Raw genomic sequence first — 19,125 nt, 5'->3', positions numbered from 1 at the left:
AATGCCAGTCAGTATTGGTTTATGTCTTTGAACATGTAATATTCTTGGATTGTTGCAGGGCATTTGATTTAGTACTGTATAATATTCTGCCACAGCACTCCCAGTGTTCAGAGAGGACAAATTAAACGGGTTAAGAACCTGACTATCGACCCATTTCTAATAAACATCAACAGGCTGTCTTCATCTAAAGGGGCTGTTTCAAGTCAGGCTCTGAAAGACCTGAGACCACTCCATGAACAGCCCCAACTTTCTCAGCCTATCTTCATATGGGAGGTGCTCCAGTCCCCTTATCCTCGTGGCCTCCTCTGGACTTGTTCCAACAGTTCCATGTCCTTTTCTGGTGTCCTCAACATAAAAAGGTGACCTACAGTGTCCCAAAAAAATTGGCATCTTCTGTAATGCTAAGTTAAAAGAGAGATACTCTAAACGTACCATTCTGGCCACTCTGTTGATGTAATAGGGCATATGGATCTAGTGTTTCTCTTCTCCTAAACGTTACTATATACAGCACATACGAAAGAAGAGATGAAATCCACTGGTGGCTGAAAATGTATAGCTATAATCAGAACACATCCCTAATTCTTCTGAAGGAGCCTCAGCTTTAAGGATCCTAATTGTAGCATGATTATGCTGCTTTAAAAAGGCTTTCTTGGTAGCCTCTTACTTGTCAAAATTACATTCATTAAACACAATGGAATACCCTAACTGTACCATTTTACTGTTCTTTTTATTTGGGAATATACAATTCTCATGTATCAAATATGCGAACTCTATGTTCCTGAAAAGCCTGAAACGACAATGTTCTTCTGAACTATTTTAGGGAAAATACATAGTAAAACCCAGGAGCTGAGCTGTTTATTAAAGACTTGGGCTCCTTTATTATTTAAACAAAAGAAAAACAAAAACAAAAAAACCCCACAACTAACCAACCAACCAACCAAAACAACAACAACAACAAAAACCGCACAAAAACAAACCCGCCAAAACAAAAAAGTAGTTTCTGGTAAAATACCTACTTCAGTGTTTGTATTTACTGCCCTCTAGCGATAACATAAGCAGTAGCTATCAATATCTAGGAACGTATCAAACTTTCTTCGCACAAGAAATTTCACAATGTGATCCTCTCATTTTCAGCCACACCACAGCAGGGCTTTTATAGCTATCCTCTGCAACGGCAGTATTTTCGATAGACACTCCTGAGCAATTGCACAAGCAACAAAATTACACCCTATTTCAACCCTTGTTTTGGAGACCGCTGTCAATCTTTAAAGACACAATAATTACCTGCAGTTTTCTTAAAGGAATGCTTCTACATAATGATAGAATTGTATGCATATAATGGTTTCTAAAAAAATAAAAACAAACCTGCAGTAAATGGGAGATGAATTTCAACAAATACTTTGCTGTTCGTAATATTCTGGTATTTATTTTCTCCTTAATTCAATGCTTTCAAAGTAACACAAATTTCAAAAAAAGCTACCATTAAAAGCTAATTTAGATCAGAGCAAAGTGATTAGTGTGATGACTGCTGCAGATTTGACAGCAGATTTGAGGCAGCGGTCACCCTCGCACAAAGCAGTAGTGAAGTGTAGCTCACTAGGTTCTCATCTATACTGCTTGGCAACCAACAAAATCAAATGTGTAACCATAATCCTATTTCATCCATTAAATTACTATTGTGAACAGTACTTGATGTGAACAGAAGGCTTTTCAAGTTTTGAGTTTTGCCCTAAAAATATTGATAAAAATAACATCACCTTTACATGGAGATATATATACTTAAAACCACACCATAAAAGCACAATACATATCATGGTTTTATGTTTGTGTACATATCCACAGCATACTGATACAAACATACAATACACCTGCATCACAAAGGGAGCTGTGAAACAAGACCACAGTTGTTTAGATTTCTAGCCTGGAAATGCTTCAAATAAATATCCTGGGTTAAGGCAGTGTTTTTAAAATTTAAAATCATGCCTAGATAACTGCAGTGTTAGTAGAAATACAGAATCACAGAATCCCAAGGGTTGGAAGGGACCTCAAAAGATCATCTAGTCCAACCCCCCTGCAAGAGCAGGGTAACCTACAGTACATCACACAGGAACTTGTCCAGGCGGGCCTTGAATATCTCCAGTGTAGGAGACTCCACAACCCCCCTGGGCAACCTGTTCCAGTGCTCTGTCACTCTTACAGTAAAGAAGTTCTTCCTGATGTTAACGTGGAACTTCCTATGCTCCAGTTTACACCCATTGCCCCTTGTCCTATCACTGGATATCACTGAAAAAAGCCTAGCTCCATCATCCTGACACCCACCCTTTACATATTTGTAAACATTGATGAGGTCACCCCTCAGTCTCCTCTTCTCCAAGCTAAAGAGACCCAGCTCCCTCAGCCTCTCCTCATAAGGGAGATGTTCCACTCCCTTAATCATCTTTGTGGCTCTGCGCTGGACTCCTTCAAGCAATTCCCTGTCCTTCTTGAACAGAGGGGCCCAGAACTGGACGCAATATTCCAGATGCGGCCTCACCAAGGCTGAGTAGAGGGGGAGGAGAACCTCTCTTGACCTACTAACCACTCCCTTTCTAATGCACCCTAAGATGCCATTTGCCTTCTTGGCCACAAGAGCACATTGCTGGCTCATGGTCATTCTCCTATCCACCAGGACCCCCAGGTCCCTTTCCCCTTCGCTACTTTCCAGCAGGTCAACCCCCAACCTGTACTGGTACATGGGGTTGTTCTTCCCCAGATGCAAGACTCTACACTTGCCCTTGTTAATAAAATAAATGCCTATTAATAAATACCTATTCCATACAGTTAATTCCCCATATCATCATATTCAACACACCAAACTGATTTGCTCAGCGTTTCTCTCTCCATATATAAAAGATGCTGGCACACAAATCAAATGTGTGCTCAGCCTGCACTGGACATGAGCTCAGGAAATTTGGAGCAAAACATGATATTAATATTTTTGTATCTATTTGATATGCAAAAGTGTATTGCATTTATGCAAGCTATTTTAACGGCACACATCCTCTTACTCCTCCTACCACCTTTGCAGGGAACAATCTAAACCAAATCTTTCAAAACAGATCCTGAAAGGGACCACAAAATACCACCATAGAGGGCCCTAACTTGGGCTCTTTGTAATGATCAGTTCCCTTACAATACCCAGGCAGCAATTTGTTGGCTTTAGAATAATGCACATATTTTATAGGAAATATAATTTGGATGGAAAAAAAAAGGAACACAGAAGTTAGTTAATTACCGTTTTGCTTCCAGGCTGCTCAGACTTTAGTGCTACCAAATCTCAAAACCAAGTAGTTCAATACTTCGTCAGTATACCAACTCTCAATCATGCCAGCCTCCTTTTAGGAAGAATCCTCTCTTGGAGAAGTAGAGCTAAGACTGGTTACATATGGAAGGGCACAAACATTTACTCCCCTTCCATTGCTGTGTATGTATGTCACATATCTAGGGTGACATACAGGACAGTGAGTTAGTCATAACAACTCCCAAAATAAAGAAGAAAACAAACGTAAGAGAAAAATAAAACAGACGTGGGACAAACTAAAAAGATTAGACTTCCTCAAAGCTGCATACGCATCCATTCCTCAGTCACGTATTTTTGTCCATATTTTTCTTAGAGATTGCTGTTGGGGTGGATCTGCTACTGCCATGTCTGTTCTTTACCCTCAGTTCTTTCCATTACAAACACCCATTCCAGTATTGGGTGTAATGCAACATAACAGCACATTCACTGCTATCGCCTTCACTTCTTCCTCTTACCTGCCAAAAAAAAAAAAAAACTCATCTTTCCTCTTCACCTCCTTCAGGCAAAGTGCAGTGGGAAAGCTGGGTGGAAACCTCAGCCTCAGATCCAGCTGCACAGTTTAACTTATACCACTGTTTGGGTTTCACTGAGCTGCCACTTTTTTGTCATGCTTTGAATCCGGACATTTTCAAACGACATATTGATACCCACTCCCCAATTCCTAAAGTGTAGCATCAGACAAGCTTTGTCAGGGCAACTTATGTATAAAAACAGTAAGCTTTGCTGTAAGTGGAGCCTCAGAGCTGATCCTGTACTCCTCAGCAGTAAGCTCCTATGCTTTGTAGACCCTTTAACATGCTTCACAAAAAGCAAAGAAAAAAATAATTTAACTTGAAAGACCAGTGTGATCTAGTATATACACCTCCTTCACATGGCTATGCCTACTTCAGTGAAGCTGGGCTGAGACTCTTCAGTCCAAAGGCATTTAAGAAAAGTAAATGTGTCAGAGGTACTGTGGAGACACAACACTTCAGTAATGCACCTAAAATTATGCAATACCAATGTTGAAGGAATGCTGCTGTTAATAAAAAATACTGTGCCATGGAGATATATGTGCTCTTAGCTCCAGCTAACCACCCATGCCCTGTGGTACAGAAGTTCTGACAACCTGTGGTATCCCAGCTATCGCAACTACAAATGCCTTTTCCATAGCTTATTTGCATAAGTAAAATTTACAAGCTACATCAGTGTTAATGTCTTAAAGGATGTGTGTATTATAGCATAAGAACACAGTTTAAGCCTTTTCCAAGACAACTTGTGCTAAATCCATAAAGGTATTCACACTAGAGAAAAGATAAAGGTGATTTCTTCTAATATCAACATGTTCCTCTGTAAGCAAGTATTTTTTCATTTATGTATCTTGAAAAATGAAACAGGATTTTATTTTTAAAATCTAATAATTCACTTCTTAATGCACAGAAAGACTTTAAACTTATCTGACAGTTTTTTCTCCCTTTTCCTAGCTCATATCCAGTTAACATTTGCCTAGTTAACACTGGCAGTCACATCTGACAGACCCAGTAGGCAAAAAATACAAGTAAAAAAATCCAGCTTGCCACCAATTATAGAGGAATACTGCACTTATTCCTTGATCATTCCGCAGATCTCATGCAATTCTTAGGCTGTTACTCACAAAAAAATTGAAGATACCCAAATAGAAAAATTCTTGCAGTTTTCCCCTCCTTTTGTCCTTCATGAGGGTGTTTTGTTTCACTGTAAGTGTCCATTCCGGCTAAGAAATAGGCTTGTAATAAAAGGCATATAAAGAGTAGAACAATCTGTATAACTTGTTTATATGTATAGAGGTATGTATATGTACCCTGCAAGTAAATACCTACCCCGTAAGTATCTACCATAGCACAACCACAAAAGGAGTTTGTCTCCATGTTACTCATTTTTGCAGACAGCTGTGTCTAACAAATGTGCAAATAGTAGCAGTATTTCACTCACAGAGCTGTGATGGCACATTCACCCTAAGACTGATACGGTTATACCAGCAAAAACTGAGCTTTATGGGTATTGCCTGTTTCACGCAGAATACTGGATTGCTATGTAAGGACAAAAAACTGCTTCACTGGTATTGCTGGATTAATCATACTTCTCTTGTAATGTGACAGTCTTATTTTAATGAGGTGTTCCTCCTGCAGACCTAGCCAACCACATGCTTTAACAGTTCATCAGAAATCTTGTTGAATGGTTGCTGTTTCATACTAAAAGAAATGAGTCTTTTAATCATCTATTTTAAAGCTACAGGCATGCTTAACACACATACTGTTCTTGTGAAAAAGCAAAAAATTAAGTATTACTTTTCTTCTAATTCTAATGTATATGAAAACCAAATATGAACCAAACTATTTCCTATACTTTTGAATACTATTGCTCCATTAAAAAAAAACCACCACCACCCCCCAAAAAAAAACCAACTGAAAAAAAAAAAACCAACAACCAAACACCCCCCCCCAGAACAAACAAACCCAGAAGGTAAAAGCCATCCTATGAAACAAAAGCAATGATAGCAACAGACAAACCCAGAGAACTGTGGACTGCAAATTAATTAACAGTGCAGTGAGCTCAGTACAGCTCATATACAAACACACCCTAACAAGTGCCTGTAAATCATCCATAGGTACTAACCTTTCAAAAGCAGACTGCAAGTTGTTTCACACAATTTTATTGGTTCAGGCTCCAGTTTTTATTAAATGCTTGTTATACTTCTAACTAAAGCACATGTGTCATTGATAGTGTCATCGTGTCATTGTTATTCCAAGGAAGAAACTCAGCAGGGGTTATTCACCAACTAATATTCATTCCAATGTGCCCCCCATACCTTTCATTTAGACACTTTAAACATGCTCTAAACCTATGCAGATTCACAAGGAAAAAAATAAAAAATGAAGATCTATCCATCCAGAACAGGAGAAACAACAGCCTCACTCATTTTACCCTTGTCTCATGCATACAGGGGAAGCACACAAAAAATTAATGCTTCTGGTTTTGTCCAAGTGAGCTTCTGGTTTTGTTCAAGTGAGCACTTCATGCAAGTGCCCCTAGGTCAAATTAAGCAAACAATCGAGGAACCCAAGTGGCTCCTCGTTTAGGCACAGACACGCATATTATGAGGTTGTGTTTGTGGGTACACGTGCCGGAGATGGAGACGAGATAACAAATCCAGACCAAAGGCAGCTCTGTAGTTTCCTGAACTGCATACTTATTGCCTGTGTGATTTAAACCCCTCTCACAGGAAGTCTCAGTGTCTGTATGAGGAAGCTCATGGTATATTCATGTCTATCAATACTAGTGATTTGCCTCTTATCCTACTTGGTGGGCCAGCTGTAGATGTCTGCATACCTGCCTGGGGTTTAGCAGGTTCAGGCCTGGCCTCTCTGGGGAGGTGCTGGCCAAGTGCTGGTAAGGGCGAGCGACACACCCAGGCCTGACAGCAAATGCTCCTTGCTGTCCCATGCCAACATGGATAAGTTCCTTTGGGTTTGGCGACCCTGTTTAACTTTGTGCAGGAGCAGCACGGCGAGCGCTCTGACTGTCTCAGCTGAGTCTCAGCTGGGCAGCAACCAACAACTGAGAGGCAGCTGAGTAAACAGACTGTTAGCATTCTTCATCTCTAGCTACTAGAGTTCCCACATAGTCTATCATCCATAATGAATGTAGACAGGAAGGAACCTAGAAAGTATTGGTCTTGCTAGGGAGAGCATGCTCTTGGAAACAGAGCAGCAAGAACAATGACTGAGAGTCGGGTGATGCAACTGGATGCCTGGCCTGGTTCTTCCACAAGTGCCTACTCTGTCCTCTGTCAACTCTGTCACTCTGTCCTGTGAACACAGTTCCTTCCCACCCCACACCATGGACAGTTGTGAGATGGGGGCATTAACCCAGAACCACTCTCATGCTATGTGGCTCCCCTAACCTTCAGGCTGGAGCTGGCTCTCACCTCGCCAGCTCAGAGATCACGGGCTACAGCCCGGAACCCTACCAACAGCCAGTTTTGCACTAGGTTTTAGGAATGTAGGGAGCTGCTGAAGCACAGCTCCTATGCCTATTAGTCTCCAGCACAGTCTCATCACATCAGCTGGAAGGATTTGTAGGAGCTCTTGCACCTGGGTGAATTTCACTTCTTATGAAATGAATCTATCACTGAACAGAGCAGCAGGATTATCTCTAGTATAACCATATGCATTTTTCATTACCTTTGCATAACTGGCTATCAGGTGAGAGGTACCCTTTAAGTAATCATCCACCTCTTTTTTTTTTCCATTTTTACATTTTTTGCATTATTCACAACTGATTTTTCAATATAGAGAATGTTTTTTAAGCCAACTTTTCTAGAAGAATAAATAGTACAGAATATACAAAGAATTATCAAGGTTTTCTTGACACATCAATGAACTCACCCTTCACTGAGCTACCCCTCAGAAATCCCAGTTGGACAGAGGACCAATAAATTGACATTTACAAAGAAACGTTTTCATTGCAAAATCAGTATTTCCTTTGAAAATGCTCAAACGCATCTTGTATTTAGCATTTACAGTATGTACTGTAACACCATGCAGTAATCACCTTCTGTAAACACTGCTTTTACTCATGGTTTGTAACCGAATATTTTATACTTATCAAGACTTAACGGTACATTAGTAATGAATTAATTAATATACTTTAGATTTGATAATTTATGTCACTTGTAAACTTACATAGCAAAGCATTAAGGATAATTTTGTTTGAAATAAAAGATCTCTGTTTAACCAATGTTTAATCCACCGTCAATCATTTTCTTTTCTGAATCCTAAGCTGTAACAAATCCTGCCATTCATGCAAAATTTGAAACCAGAGGTAGACTAAAAAAATCATGAAAATAACATCACATACTGGAAACTAATTAGGTTCCACTTAACAGAAGTACCTCATTAGATTGGTATATATTCTCCGAAGAACTCGTAATATGGATAAAAAATATGAAGACATTATTCAAATAAAGGATTATCTACTAATATTTCATTATTACTATATATTTTATCAAGAAACAAGCTAATTTTTGTATTTCAATCCTCTTAAATGCTTTTAAGTCACCACAAAAAAGTCATTATTTCATGGTTTAAAAAACACGTTAAAAATCAAACAAAACCAATAAGCTCTAAATAGACACGGCATCATAATTTCTGGCTTGCATTTTTATTAGTAAGAAAAAGCTGGGAAATTCTGACTGCTTTTTGTCCATTTACATACAGTATTTGAAGCAGTTGGAAAGGCTCTGAACAGTACATGAAACACTGGAGGGACCTCTGCAGATGCAAGAAGGACATTGGTCTATTCATTTATGTGGGGGCTCACACATATATACAAGCCCATTTCTGTGGACAGAAACATTAAAAAGGCTCACAGTCCACAACAAATTAAACTTCCTCAAGTCCTCCAAAGCCTGTGCTTAACAGTCAGTTCTACCAACTCTTTATCAAAGTGATAACAATGCTAAATAAAAATGGGCTATGGGATCCATCCACAGCATGATGAAGTAAATGTAAAGATTCTCACTAGCTCCAGTAGGCATTAGATCAAGTTCCAGTTGAATGAGAACAAATTGTTCCAAATGCTTCACGCAGTGGGAGCAATGCTCTAGTACCACCTTCCAGCCCCCACAATGCCATACTTCCGCTCAATCACCAAGCCAGAGAACAAAACTGAAAGGGTTTAACAAGTGCGGTTCACCTGTTTAGGACTGTACAGGTAACAAGGGCATTCATGTCTTGCCTCAGGCAATTTCTATTAAAAATGAGATACGATGCAACCTTTGATAACTTCAGTGATATTAATTTTCATACTCCAAAAGACTGACATGCCTATTTATATATGCTTAATTTGCTGGTACATGTGTAAAAAAGTGTATTCTTTTTATTCCTGCAGTTCTACTTTATCCCATCAGCACAGTTATATTTTGTATTGTTATACTATTCTTATAACCAATCTAACTTTCACACCTTTGTGAAACAAGTATCTGATTACTTGTTATATTCATGACCACCAAAGAAAAATCATTATGCCCATATGCCAAGATTTGTTTCTGCACAAGTTTTCCAGAGCACTTTATCTTCTTGTATTTAAAATTTAGTCATTCCTTTTTAAAACTCAGGTTCTGTAAGCAGGGATGTACTGAGAGCTGTGCTAGAAATGCCAACTTCTATGTAACAATCAACTGCATTATCTTCACAATGGTGAGCTTTAAAAGCTTTCCTATAATACAGCCTCTGAAACCTTCTCAGAAACAACCAAAAAAAAAAAAAAGGTGCAGAAAATACCCCCAGCTAGAAAATGTGCATATTTGCTTTTACTGATGCAAAGAAAAAACAACTAATGACCAAATTATGAAATGCAGTCTTATATGGGTCCAGTATTCAGACATACAAAACTTTGGCTATGCTTCACAGTGCAAGAAAAATATAGTCATTTTACTGAGAAATCTGAGTTCTGGGTTTTAAAGTTTATGCAGCCTAAGATATTTTCTATGATTTGTCAAATAATTCATCACATTATTTCAGGAGTGAATGTGATTATTAGTTTTCCATATAAACTTTCCACTGCAATTGAAAAATAATTTCATTTAAAGATGCTCTCACATACTTTAAGATTTTGGGTTTGTTTGTTTGTTTGTTGTAAGCTGTCTTCTTGCAAGTAGTGCATTTCAGAAAACCTCTGATATGCACATACAGAATAGCTTTGTAAATCTAGCAAAGATAGTTTCTGGTTTCTTGTTGAGCCACTCTATCCTGCACTGAGTCTAAAATGCCACCCTCATCTCTACTTGTTGCTATGGCCACTCCATACGTCAGGCTTGCACTTTTTTGCCCCAGACCTGTTTGTTTATGACAGGGCTACGTGCTTCCTATTATGGTGCCTGCATCAGCACAGCATGCATTCGCAGCAGCAACAGGAGCTGGCTGTGATCAACATGCAACACAGGACAGAGATGCTGAGGAATCTGAGCATGCTTCCTCCAACACCACACAAGGGCTGCTTTGATACACATTACATGACATGCAAACAACACAGCCAGATTTGGCTGAAGAAGTCCTTTCAACTCTCTCGTTTTCTGTGGCAGGAAAAGCTCAGTACGGATGAGCTCATGCTAAGGAGAGAATCCCAGGGAACCACATGTTTAGGAAACAAAACATATACTGCATTTTGCAATGTCTCAGGTAGCACTTCTCTTTTGCCCTAGTTCTGAGATGCAACTATTGAGTATCAAAGAGGCAATCATTCTAACTCATATAATGAAGCTAAACAGACCTTTACAAACCTGCTCATCATTAACTTTCAAATGTAATTCCAGTATTTTATAGCTTGTTTCATTAATTTTACGTACTAAACTGAAAACTTTTTGTCTGTTTCATGTGTATTTGTAGGGGAGGTCAGTCCCCTTGTGCACAGGGAAAACATGGCCAAAACCAAAGGTGTGGGAACTCATACAACCCACACATCTCTTCTAAGGTATAAGGGCTTACCCACCATACAGTAGGAAACAAGGTCACCAATGCCACATTTGTGGCAATAAAGCTTACCAACAATAACCAAAGATTCATGATACTTCTGACATAGCCAAGAATACAAGCCACCTGCAATCCCAGCAGTAGCAATATAATTTGCAGAAGTGCTCAACAAAGCAAAACTTTCTTCTCAAAAAAAAACCAAAAAACCAAACCAACAAACCCACAAAGAAAGAAAAAAGTTACAAATTTTTTTAAAACATAAAATTTCAAATGTTCTTTGTGTTTGTCATTACACAGTGCAATAAAGTTTGGCAAATTCCAAGCACAAGAAAAATAAGTTAACTGCTCAAAAAATTGCATGAATAAAAAGTCTATTTTTCTAGTCCATCTTGTCCAGTTTTCATTGAAACATACTGAAATCCAAAACGTCTACTTGGCGGCCTACTTTCCAGTTGTTTCTGCTCATCAAACTCTTGCTCTATTAGTGAAACAATACTATCTTGCTATTTCTTTCATTCTTATACTAACCCTTATTCTGCCTTCTGCTCACCACTCTTTCCTGCTGGAGCTGGATTACTTTTTCAGTAAACACTGCTAAAGAGCACAGCCACAATATCACCTTGGTGTTTAACCCTTCTTTGTTCAGATTGCCTCTGAAAACTAACTGCTTTCTTATGTCAATGAGTACACATGAATCATATCCTCACTTAGCAAAAGTTACACTGTACTTAGACCACCCTTTGAAGCTCTAATGTATTATGAAAATCATTGTTTCTACATATAAGAAATCTTCAGGAAGAGCTACCTTTCAGTTTATATTTTCCAGCATCTGCTATACACCAATACCTTGAGAAAGAGTATGGAAAAAGAAATATTTGGCAACTTCATTTCTAGTCCCTGCAGTTATAGTAACTTTCAGTGCCAACTGTTGCAGTGCTGCCTTCCTGAATATACTGACTGGGTTTAGCATACAACAAGAGAAGTGTATTTTATGATAAAATTCTACCTATCCATTTGGTGGTCCTCCTCTTAAAATCTGAAATGATAATTAAAATATCAGTATTGTTAACCATTCTGCTCTTGGCCGTTACAGTAGATATCTGTGTTACAACTGTTCATTCTGAATCACAAAAATCAAGTTTATGAGAACAGCAGCAGCTCAACTGGCAGCATAAGGTGGTCTGTAATTCTGGGTGAAACTGTTGCATTAAGGCTACACAGCCAACCTTGGCCATAAGAAGATCAGATGGTCTGGCTTAAATACATTAACACCTGCTTGAACAGGTCCTTTCAATTATGTAAACTAATTCAATTAAAACCTAGACATCATTACATCCATCAAAAAAGCTCCTGGCCTTATGTATCTGGGGAATGGTTACAAGGTTGTAGTTAACCTTGTAATAAATATTAATTTCCTCTACATGTACATATACTTTTCGTTTAAGGTCCAGTTATTTATTCCAGAACAAAATGAACACTGACTTTGTTTTGATTGCTTTATACGACCGAAAAAACTGCTTGTAAATTTCTTCAAAAAGACAAACTTCAGCAGGAAAGAAAATTTCACTGGCTCGCATATGGTGCTTTCTGAACGCAGGCAAGCAAAAGCTACCGTTAATACACATGCAGGAGAATAGTAGAGGTGCTTGAAAGCCAGCCTGGACTCATGCACATTAAAGTAATTGCTGCCTCATTAACATTTAGCCAGTGTCTAGTGTTGATGAGAGTGGACTGCATTCTGATGTTCATGAAGCCTGCTAACGATCCTTCCACCTGGAAAAACCTAACTTGCTTTCCCTCGCAAAACAAAACAACAGCAAAAATGCACAAAACAGCAGCTTTTTCTATAGCAGGTATAAGTGGAGCATTTAGTTAAATGCTGTCTTGCTAAGGGATCTTAAATTTCATTAGCTAATCATATATTAGTGGGTTACAACTTAATTAATAGAAGTAGCAAGCTCTTTAAATTTTATTTGTAGATAATCTTGTAAACACGCCCTGCACATCAGCTTAATTCAGTGTTGCTCTGCTGCTTGTCATTACAGCGTTTTGCCTGTGCAGCTCCAGCTCAACACTCAAGAGTAGGCAAGCTGAGCCAACAACAGGCAGAGCTTGCCCTAACCCAACAGCTTTCCTCTTGGTTGGAGACAAAGCGGCAGTCTCCATCGCAGCACAGCTCCACCACCAGGCACCTAGCAGAGGAGCCACAAGGAAGCTGCATGTGAACTACTCAGACGTGAACCCAAGTTCAACAGTGGGTGCTGGCCACTGCCCTCACACGGTTTCAAGGCAGGATGAGTAGCATCACTTTCCATCACACCTTAGCTTGCTTACATTCTGTTTTGTAGCTACACAGGGGACTTGCTGCAGTTAACTAGAACTAGGACTGATCACTTTCTACTGAGATATGCTCTATTTTGGGGACAGATCCAGGACATATCCATCCATTGCACATGTAATTCTATGCTAGGTCTCCTAAATATTGAAAGTTTTGGCAGATGATACCAAAATCCCTACTTACATAACTGAGACAGGAGAATAGTTTCTTAGCACAGTTTCTTTATGACACAGTGGCTGAACTGACATTTCAGTGCACACCACATTCATTGTACCAGCACTTCATAGAATAGGAAAGGTTTCCTCTTATTGGAAAGAAAATTTATAAAAAAGAAAAAAAAAAATGGCTACTACTCTCCCAAATGCTTTTTATCTTACTGCATAATCTTGACTACAGCATGACCTTACAGTATGACCTTGATAATCTTATAACCTTGATTACAGTAGCATGCTCCTGTAAACACACTGCAGGAGCTCTTGGGTCTGAATACTGTCACAAGCAGCCACAAGTATTTAGATAGTTAACATGCCTTTCAGTGGCCATGAATTCCATCTTTATTACTGAGCACGAACTTATGAAGTACTCGGATCCTTGAATCCTTTTCCAAATAAAACCTTTGGGAAAAGGAAAATTAGGGTTTTTTTTGTAAATGCCACAAATAGGCACATCTATGTTTCCATTTTATTTTCAAATAATTCAACTACTGGAAAAAAAGTTGTAATTTACAAATTCTCTATTGACGATTGAAAGTATTTTCCCCACAGCAAATCCTAGATACTTACTCCGCAACATTTCATCATACTATTCTATGCCGCTATGCTAAAAGGAAAGAATCTTTCATACTGTGGCATTTCCTATAACTAAAGAGCCTACAAAAAGGGCTGTTTGTGAGTTGGTATGGACCATTTGCTTATACTGAGAAAAAAATTGTCAGCAACTAGTGACTGGAAAGTTATGCACTCCTAGAAACATCCGGAAAGCTGGAAAGTGTTAAATTGTAGCAACCCTTAGAGAGGCATCATTCCACTTTAGGTAGCTCTCACAACAGGACTTTTTAAGCAGCAGCAAATGAGAGATGTAGAAATCAATTACTTTAAAAAAAAAAAATAAAATTAAAGTACAGAATGAATCTGTGAGATTAAGGGCTCCTAACTTGTTTTCTGTCCTTGAAATGTCAATATTCTTTCCACTGACCATTATGGGTCAACGTTAGGCTCCCTTCCACTGGCACAGAAAGGACAGCCTGTGCTGTGTACTTCCAATTGAGAAGAGTGACAACAAACAGAACGGGCTTAGTCTACCACCCGATTTTTGGTGTTTCCAAAGCACAAATGCACACTCATCACGGCCCAGGGAGGCAAATGATTGCCATCATTTACCCACACAAGGAGACAGTGCTGCTCACAAAAGAACACCTTGACCCTCATCCATTATGTTTGCTTCTTTCTCAGCAACAGACCTACAGTTCTACCATACCACCAAACTCCCCACTTAGTATCTTAGAATCGTAGAATTGTTTGGGTTGGAAAGCACCTTAAGATCATCAAGTTCCAGCCCCCTGCCATGGGCAGGGATTCCACACACTAGACCATGTCACCCAGGGCTCTGTCCAATCTGGCCTTGAAGACTGCCACGAATGAAGCATTCACCACTTCTTTGGGCAACCCGTTCCAGTGCCTCACCACCCTCACAGTAAAGAACTCCTTCCTTATATCTAACCTGAACTTCCCCTGTGTAAGCTTAAGCTCATTACCCCTTGTCCTATCACTATAGTCCCTGATGAAGAGTCCCTCTCTGGCATCCTTGTGGGTCCCCTTCAGATATTGGTAGGCTGCTTAGGAGGTCTCCAACCAGCCTTCTCTTCTCCAGGCTGAACAGACCCAACTCTCTCAGCCTGTCTTCATACGGAAGGTGCTCCACCCCCTGATCATCGTTGTGGCACCAGAACTGCACACAGTGCTCCAAGGTCTCACAAGAGCAGAATAGGGGAGGAGGATCACCTCCTTCACCTGTGTTCATGCTCTTTTTGATGCAGCCCAGCACATGGCTGGTTTCTGGGCTGCAAGCACACACTGAAGCCGGCTCATGTTCAGTTTCTCATCGACCAACACCCCCAAGTCCTTCCCTGCAGTGCTGCTCTGAATCACTTCTCTACCGAACCTGTAGCTGTGTCTTGGATTGCCCTTACCCAGGTGTAGGACCTTACATTTTGCTTTGTTGAACATTATGAGGCTGGCACTGGCCACCTCTCAAGTGTGTCAAGGTCCCTCGGGACGCCATCCATTCCTTATGCTCTTTCTCATTTGGCAACAACCAAACAGTGCCTACGGAAATAGCACGTTTGCACAGAACAGATTCAGCCACTGCCAAACTGGCATTACTACTCCATACACTTGTTTCTGGGAAGACGGAAGTGTTCATAACAGGTAAAGAGGGGTTTGTGCAAGCCATATGCACAAGAGCAAGTTCTAGACATTATCTCGCTGCAGCATGTCCTTGTGTAATACAGCCAGCAAAGTGCCATGCCCTGGTTATATACATACACACCTCACTCACCACTGTGGTAACCCGAGGGCAAGTCTGCTGTTCTTGGAAGCATGACTAGTCTTACATGGAAGCAAGTAAGGTTATGCACAGGGCACTGCACTCCATCCCAGAGGTCCTTTTCGGCTGGCTTCAATGCACAAAAAGGGAGAAGTGTGCTTTGGAAGGAAGTCCTTCCTTACCTCCACATTTTCCTTTTCTCTTGTTATGAAGCGCAAGAAAAGCAGAGAACCTGCACAAATATGCATGAATTCTAATTCAGGGTCACCAAGTACCAATATCCCTTTACTCAGTACAAACTACAGTCCCTAATGAATAAAAAAAAAAATCCTGATGCTGCACTCTCTTTTTCTTACCAACAGCTGCCCCTTAATTATAATCTTCACCAAAAGCAGCACTCTAAAGAGCTAACAAAACCCTTGTATTTTCCTAGAAAGATCTGGGAACACAAGAACCAATTAAACTATCACATCAGCCAGCCAAGTGGAAGGCATTGCCAAATGTTATGTAACAGGACTGTCACACAGCAAACTCCAGGTTTTTCATCTGGATATCCAACCTCTTCAAACCTGACAAGCAAAACAGAGATGCTGCTTGCTCTGCAACAATTTACTCACAACAACTAATTTCTCTTTCCTACTGTTACATTTTCAGCACATATTTTTCATATGCAACAGGTGAAACCCAAGAGAATGACTAACGTTTAAATCCTCTTAAATGGATATGACAATGTTATCCTGTCCTTTAATTGGAAACAGGTCACTAATCACCAGCTATGGCAGAAGAGGATACAGTTTTACTCTGTCTGAGCTTCCGCATTTGGAAAAATTATTGTGAAATTTATGCTCTTTTTATGTAATTTCTGAAGACAAGCTCCTAACCATGAGATGAACCTGTCCACAAAGGTGGCAGCAAGATCTAAAACAAAGACAATGCTAAAAACCAGTCTGTTAACAGAACACTGAGCCAGTGGCATGAGCCATTTTTATCAGTTCTAGACTCAGCCTACCTCAGCTCCTACAAAATTACCAACAATTGATCTTTTCCAGAGGGAAGATGAAGATAAAACAGATTAATGGACTCAACCACGAGTCAGAACCTGTCATCAGCTCCATATATTCTGGGCATAGGGAAACTCAGAATGCTGCTGTCAGCCTGAAAGGCTGGAACCGCCTTCTGGCCCCACTCCTCTCACCCCAGTGAGGGTCATGTGGGAATGCAGGCAGCAGGACTCTCCCCTAACCCTCAGAAAACCCAGAGGTAACACAACACTACTGTTCAAAGCATGTTAGGGAATTTATAACATGATCCATTATTTGAAATTTAAGAAATTTGAATTTAAGAAATTACTTTAGGCTCACTCTTTCCAGACAGTACATTAGTCAGCCACCCCTTGCCTGTGTGAGCTTTTTAGAACCACAAAGAAGGAAAAATACTTTTTAGGACTGGAAAATGTGATTACAGTAAAGCTTAAACTGGCAGGGGCCTTCCAAGACAGAATGTAAAAGTAACTGAACAGATTTCAAGTTGTCTTTGTTTCCTTCAAGTGTGATTTTAGTTTACATTAAATATTTACAGGTAGGTAATTAAAATAAAGTAGCATTAAGATTATTGTTTCAGTGTATGTAATGGGTGACAAGTACAGGACCATAAACATAAACCAAAATCCCACTAGCATTTGTGCAGACTGTTACACTAGCATTCTTTGGAAGTTAGCTAGTTGATAACATTGATAGTTTGGGCATCTTCAAAGCACTCAAGCTCAGAAAGGTTTTTTAATAGTAACCAGAACTAATGACTGTTTGTAAATACTTCTGCTTTAACCAGGGAGCATTTGTACATACTGGCATGCAAGCTAGACAACCAAAGTTAGTTTATACTTGAGAAGTTTCACAGTTAACATGGTCTAACTGAATAAAACCTGATTTTCTTACCTTTGATACAAAAAAAAAAAAAAAAAAGCTTTCTAGAAAACAGGCATTCACCTAAGTTGGTGGTAGGAAATAAATACCCAATACTTTTTCCAAACTCTTGTTCATTACTGTTTTTTTCAGCAAACCCTGCAAAAATGTAGTCATCTGCAGTAGACTTAAAACTGAAACAAAAGCAACATGGAATTGAAACTTTTTGCATGTCTAAAATCAGATACTCGGACACACAAAAGCAACACACTGGAGATGTTTGCACATGATGACAGAAGTGAAAACATACTCTTGCATATCAGTTTCATTATAAGTATGCCTTCATGTCTGACTAATCTACAATTAATGCTGTCTAGCTGAAAGTGGTTGCTACTTCTTTATTATTGGCATTCTTCATTTATTGTCTAAGAATAGCTCTCCGATCCAGAATCAGGGACTTAAATTAGGTACTGTCAAACAACATACTAGAAGAAGATAGTTCTTATCCCAGACAACTTAAAATCTATTCATTTTTGCTTTAATCTTGTTTGATAGGAAAGGAAAGGGGGAAGGAGGGGATGTTAGTCATTAAAAAAGGCAAATTATTAAAAAAATGCAAAACATTACTCTGCAGCCTCAATATTTTCAGATAATCTTTGTGCAAGTGTATAAATGTGTACCTATGTTAGAAATCACAATCAGAAAGCTAGGACCCACTTAAAATCTGTTTTTCAACTACACACAATTCAGTTTAGCAGAAATTGATACGAGTTAGCATCTCTGGAAATCACAACTGTTAAATAGAGGCATATAATTATGCCTTGGAATCTTATCTTTTCCTAACATGAATTTATTTCTGCTTAAGTAAACATGAGGCAGAAAAATGCAATAAAGCTACAGTCCACTGATGTTAGACAATATTAGCAGTACATGGTACAGAAAAATCAGAAAGTTCTCAGAAACTTCTTCTGCTTCTAAAAAGCAGACGGAATTCTCTTGTCGATACCCAATTCCAGAAGCTGGTAATTTAAGAAAACACCAAGTACTACAAATATGATAACAATATTATAACAAATTCTAATACTTTTAAATACTATGTCCTTTTAAAATCAGATTTGTTTATGAGCTATGCCTACAGGTGCATCACAGATCTATCCACCATTTACTACACATGTAATGCCTCCACACACTTGGAAATCTTATCAGAGGGATGGCTGGGAAAGGGGACATCATCTGGATATTGCAGTTATCCTTGTATAAATTCAGTAGCCAAGCATCGAGGCTTGCTTTCCACAGTACCAACCTAGAGCATGTTTTCAAATGATTTGGGGGTTTTACTTAATGTCACAACATGCTGGGGCTTATCCAGAGGTTCTGAAGAGTACCCCAAGACTACTGCTTCAAGCAATTTTAAATAGGGAAAAGAAGGATCTTCTTGTGTACCTGCTTCATTGTACTTTGTCATGTAAAGCTTTGAGCTGACATGTCAGACTACTGCTAACTGAGAGCAAG

General features: G+C 39.3%; 1 protein-coding gene across 3 annotated transcripts in view; it reads right to left on the bottom strand.

Annotated features, from left to right (window-relative positions):
• Window positions 1-19,125, bottom strand: part of LOC136004829 (3',5'-cyclic-AMP phosphodiesterase 4D) — a 353,696-nt gene that overhangs the window by 26,826 nt on the left and 307,745 nt on the right. The window lies entirely within an intron of this gene.

This window comes from Lathamus discolor, chromosome Z, assembly GCF_037157495.1.
Source record: "Lathamus discolor isolate bLatDis1 chromosome Z, bLatDis1.hap1, whole genome shotgun sequence".
In the NCBI taxonomy this organism is placed as follows: Eukaryota; Metazoa; Chordata; class Aves; order Psittaciformes; family Psittacidae; genus Lathamus; species Lathamus discolor.
The sequence above is the reverse complement of the archived record's forward strand: the minus strand, read 5'-3'. Positions and strand labels throughout refer to the sequence as shown.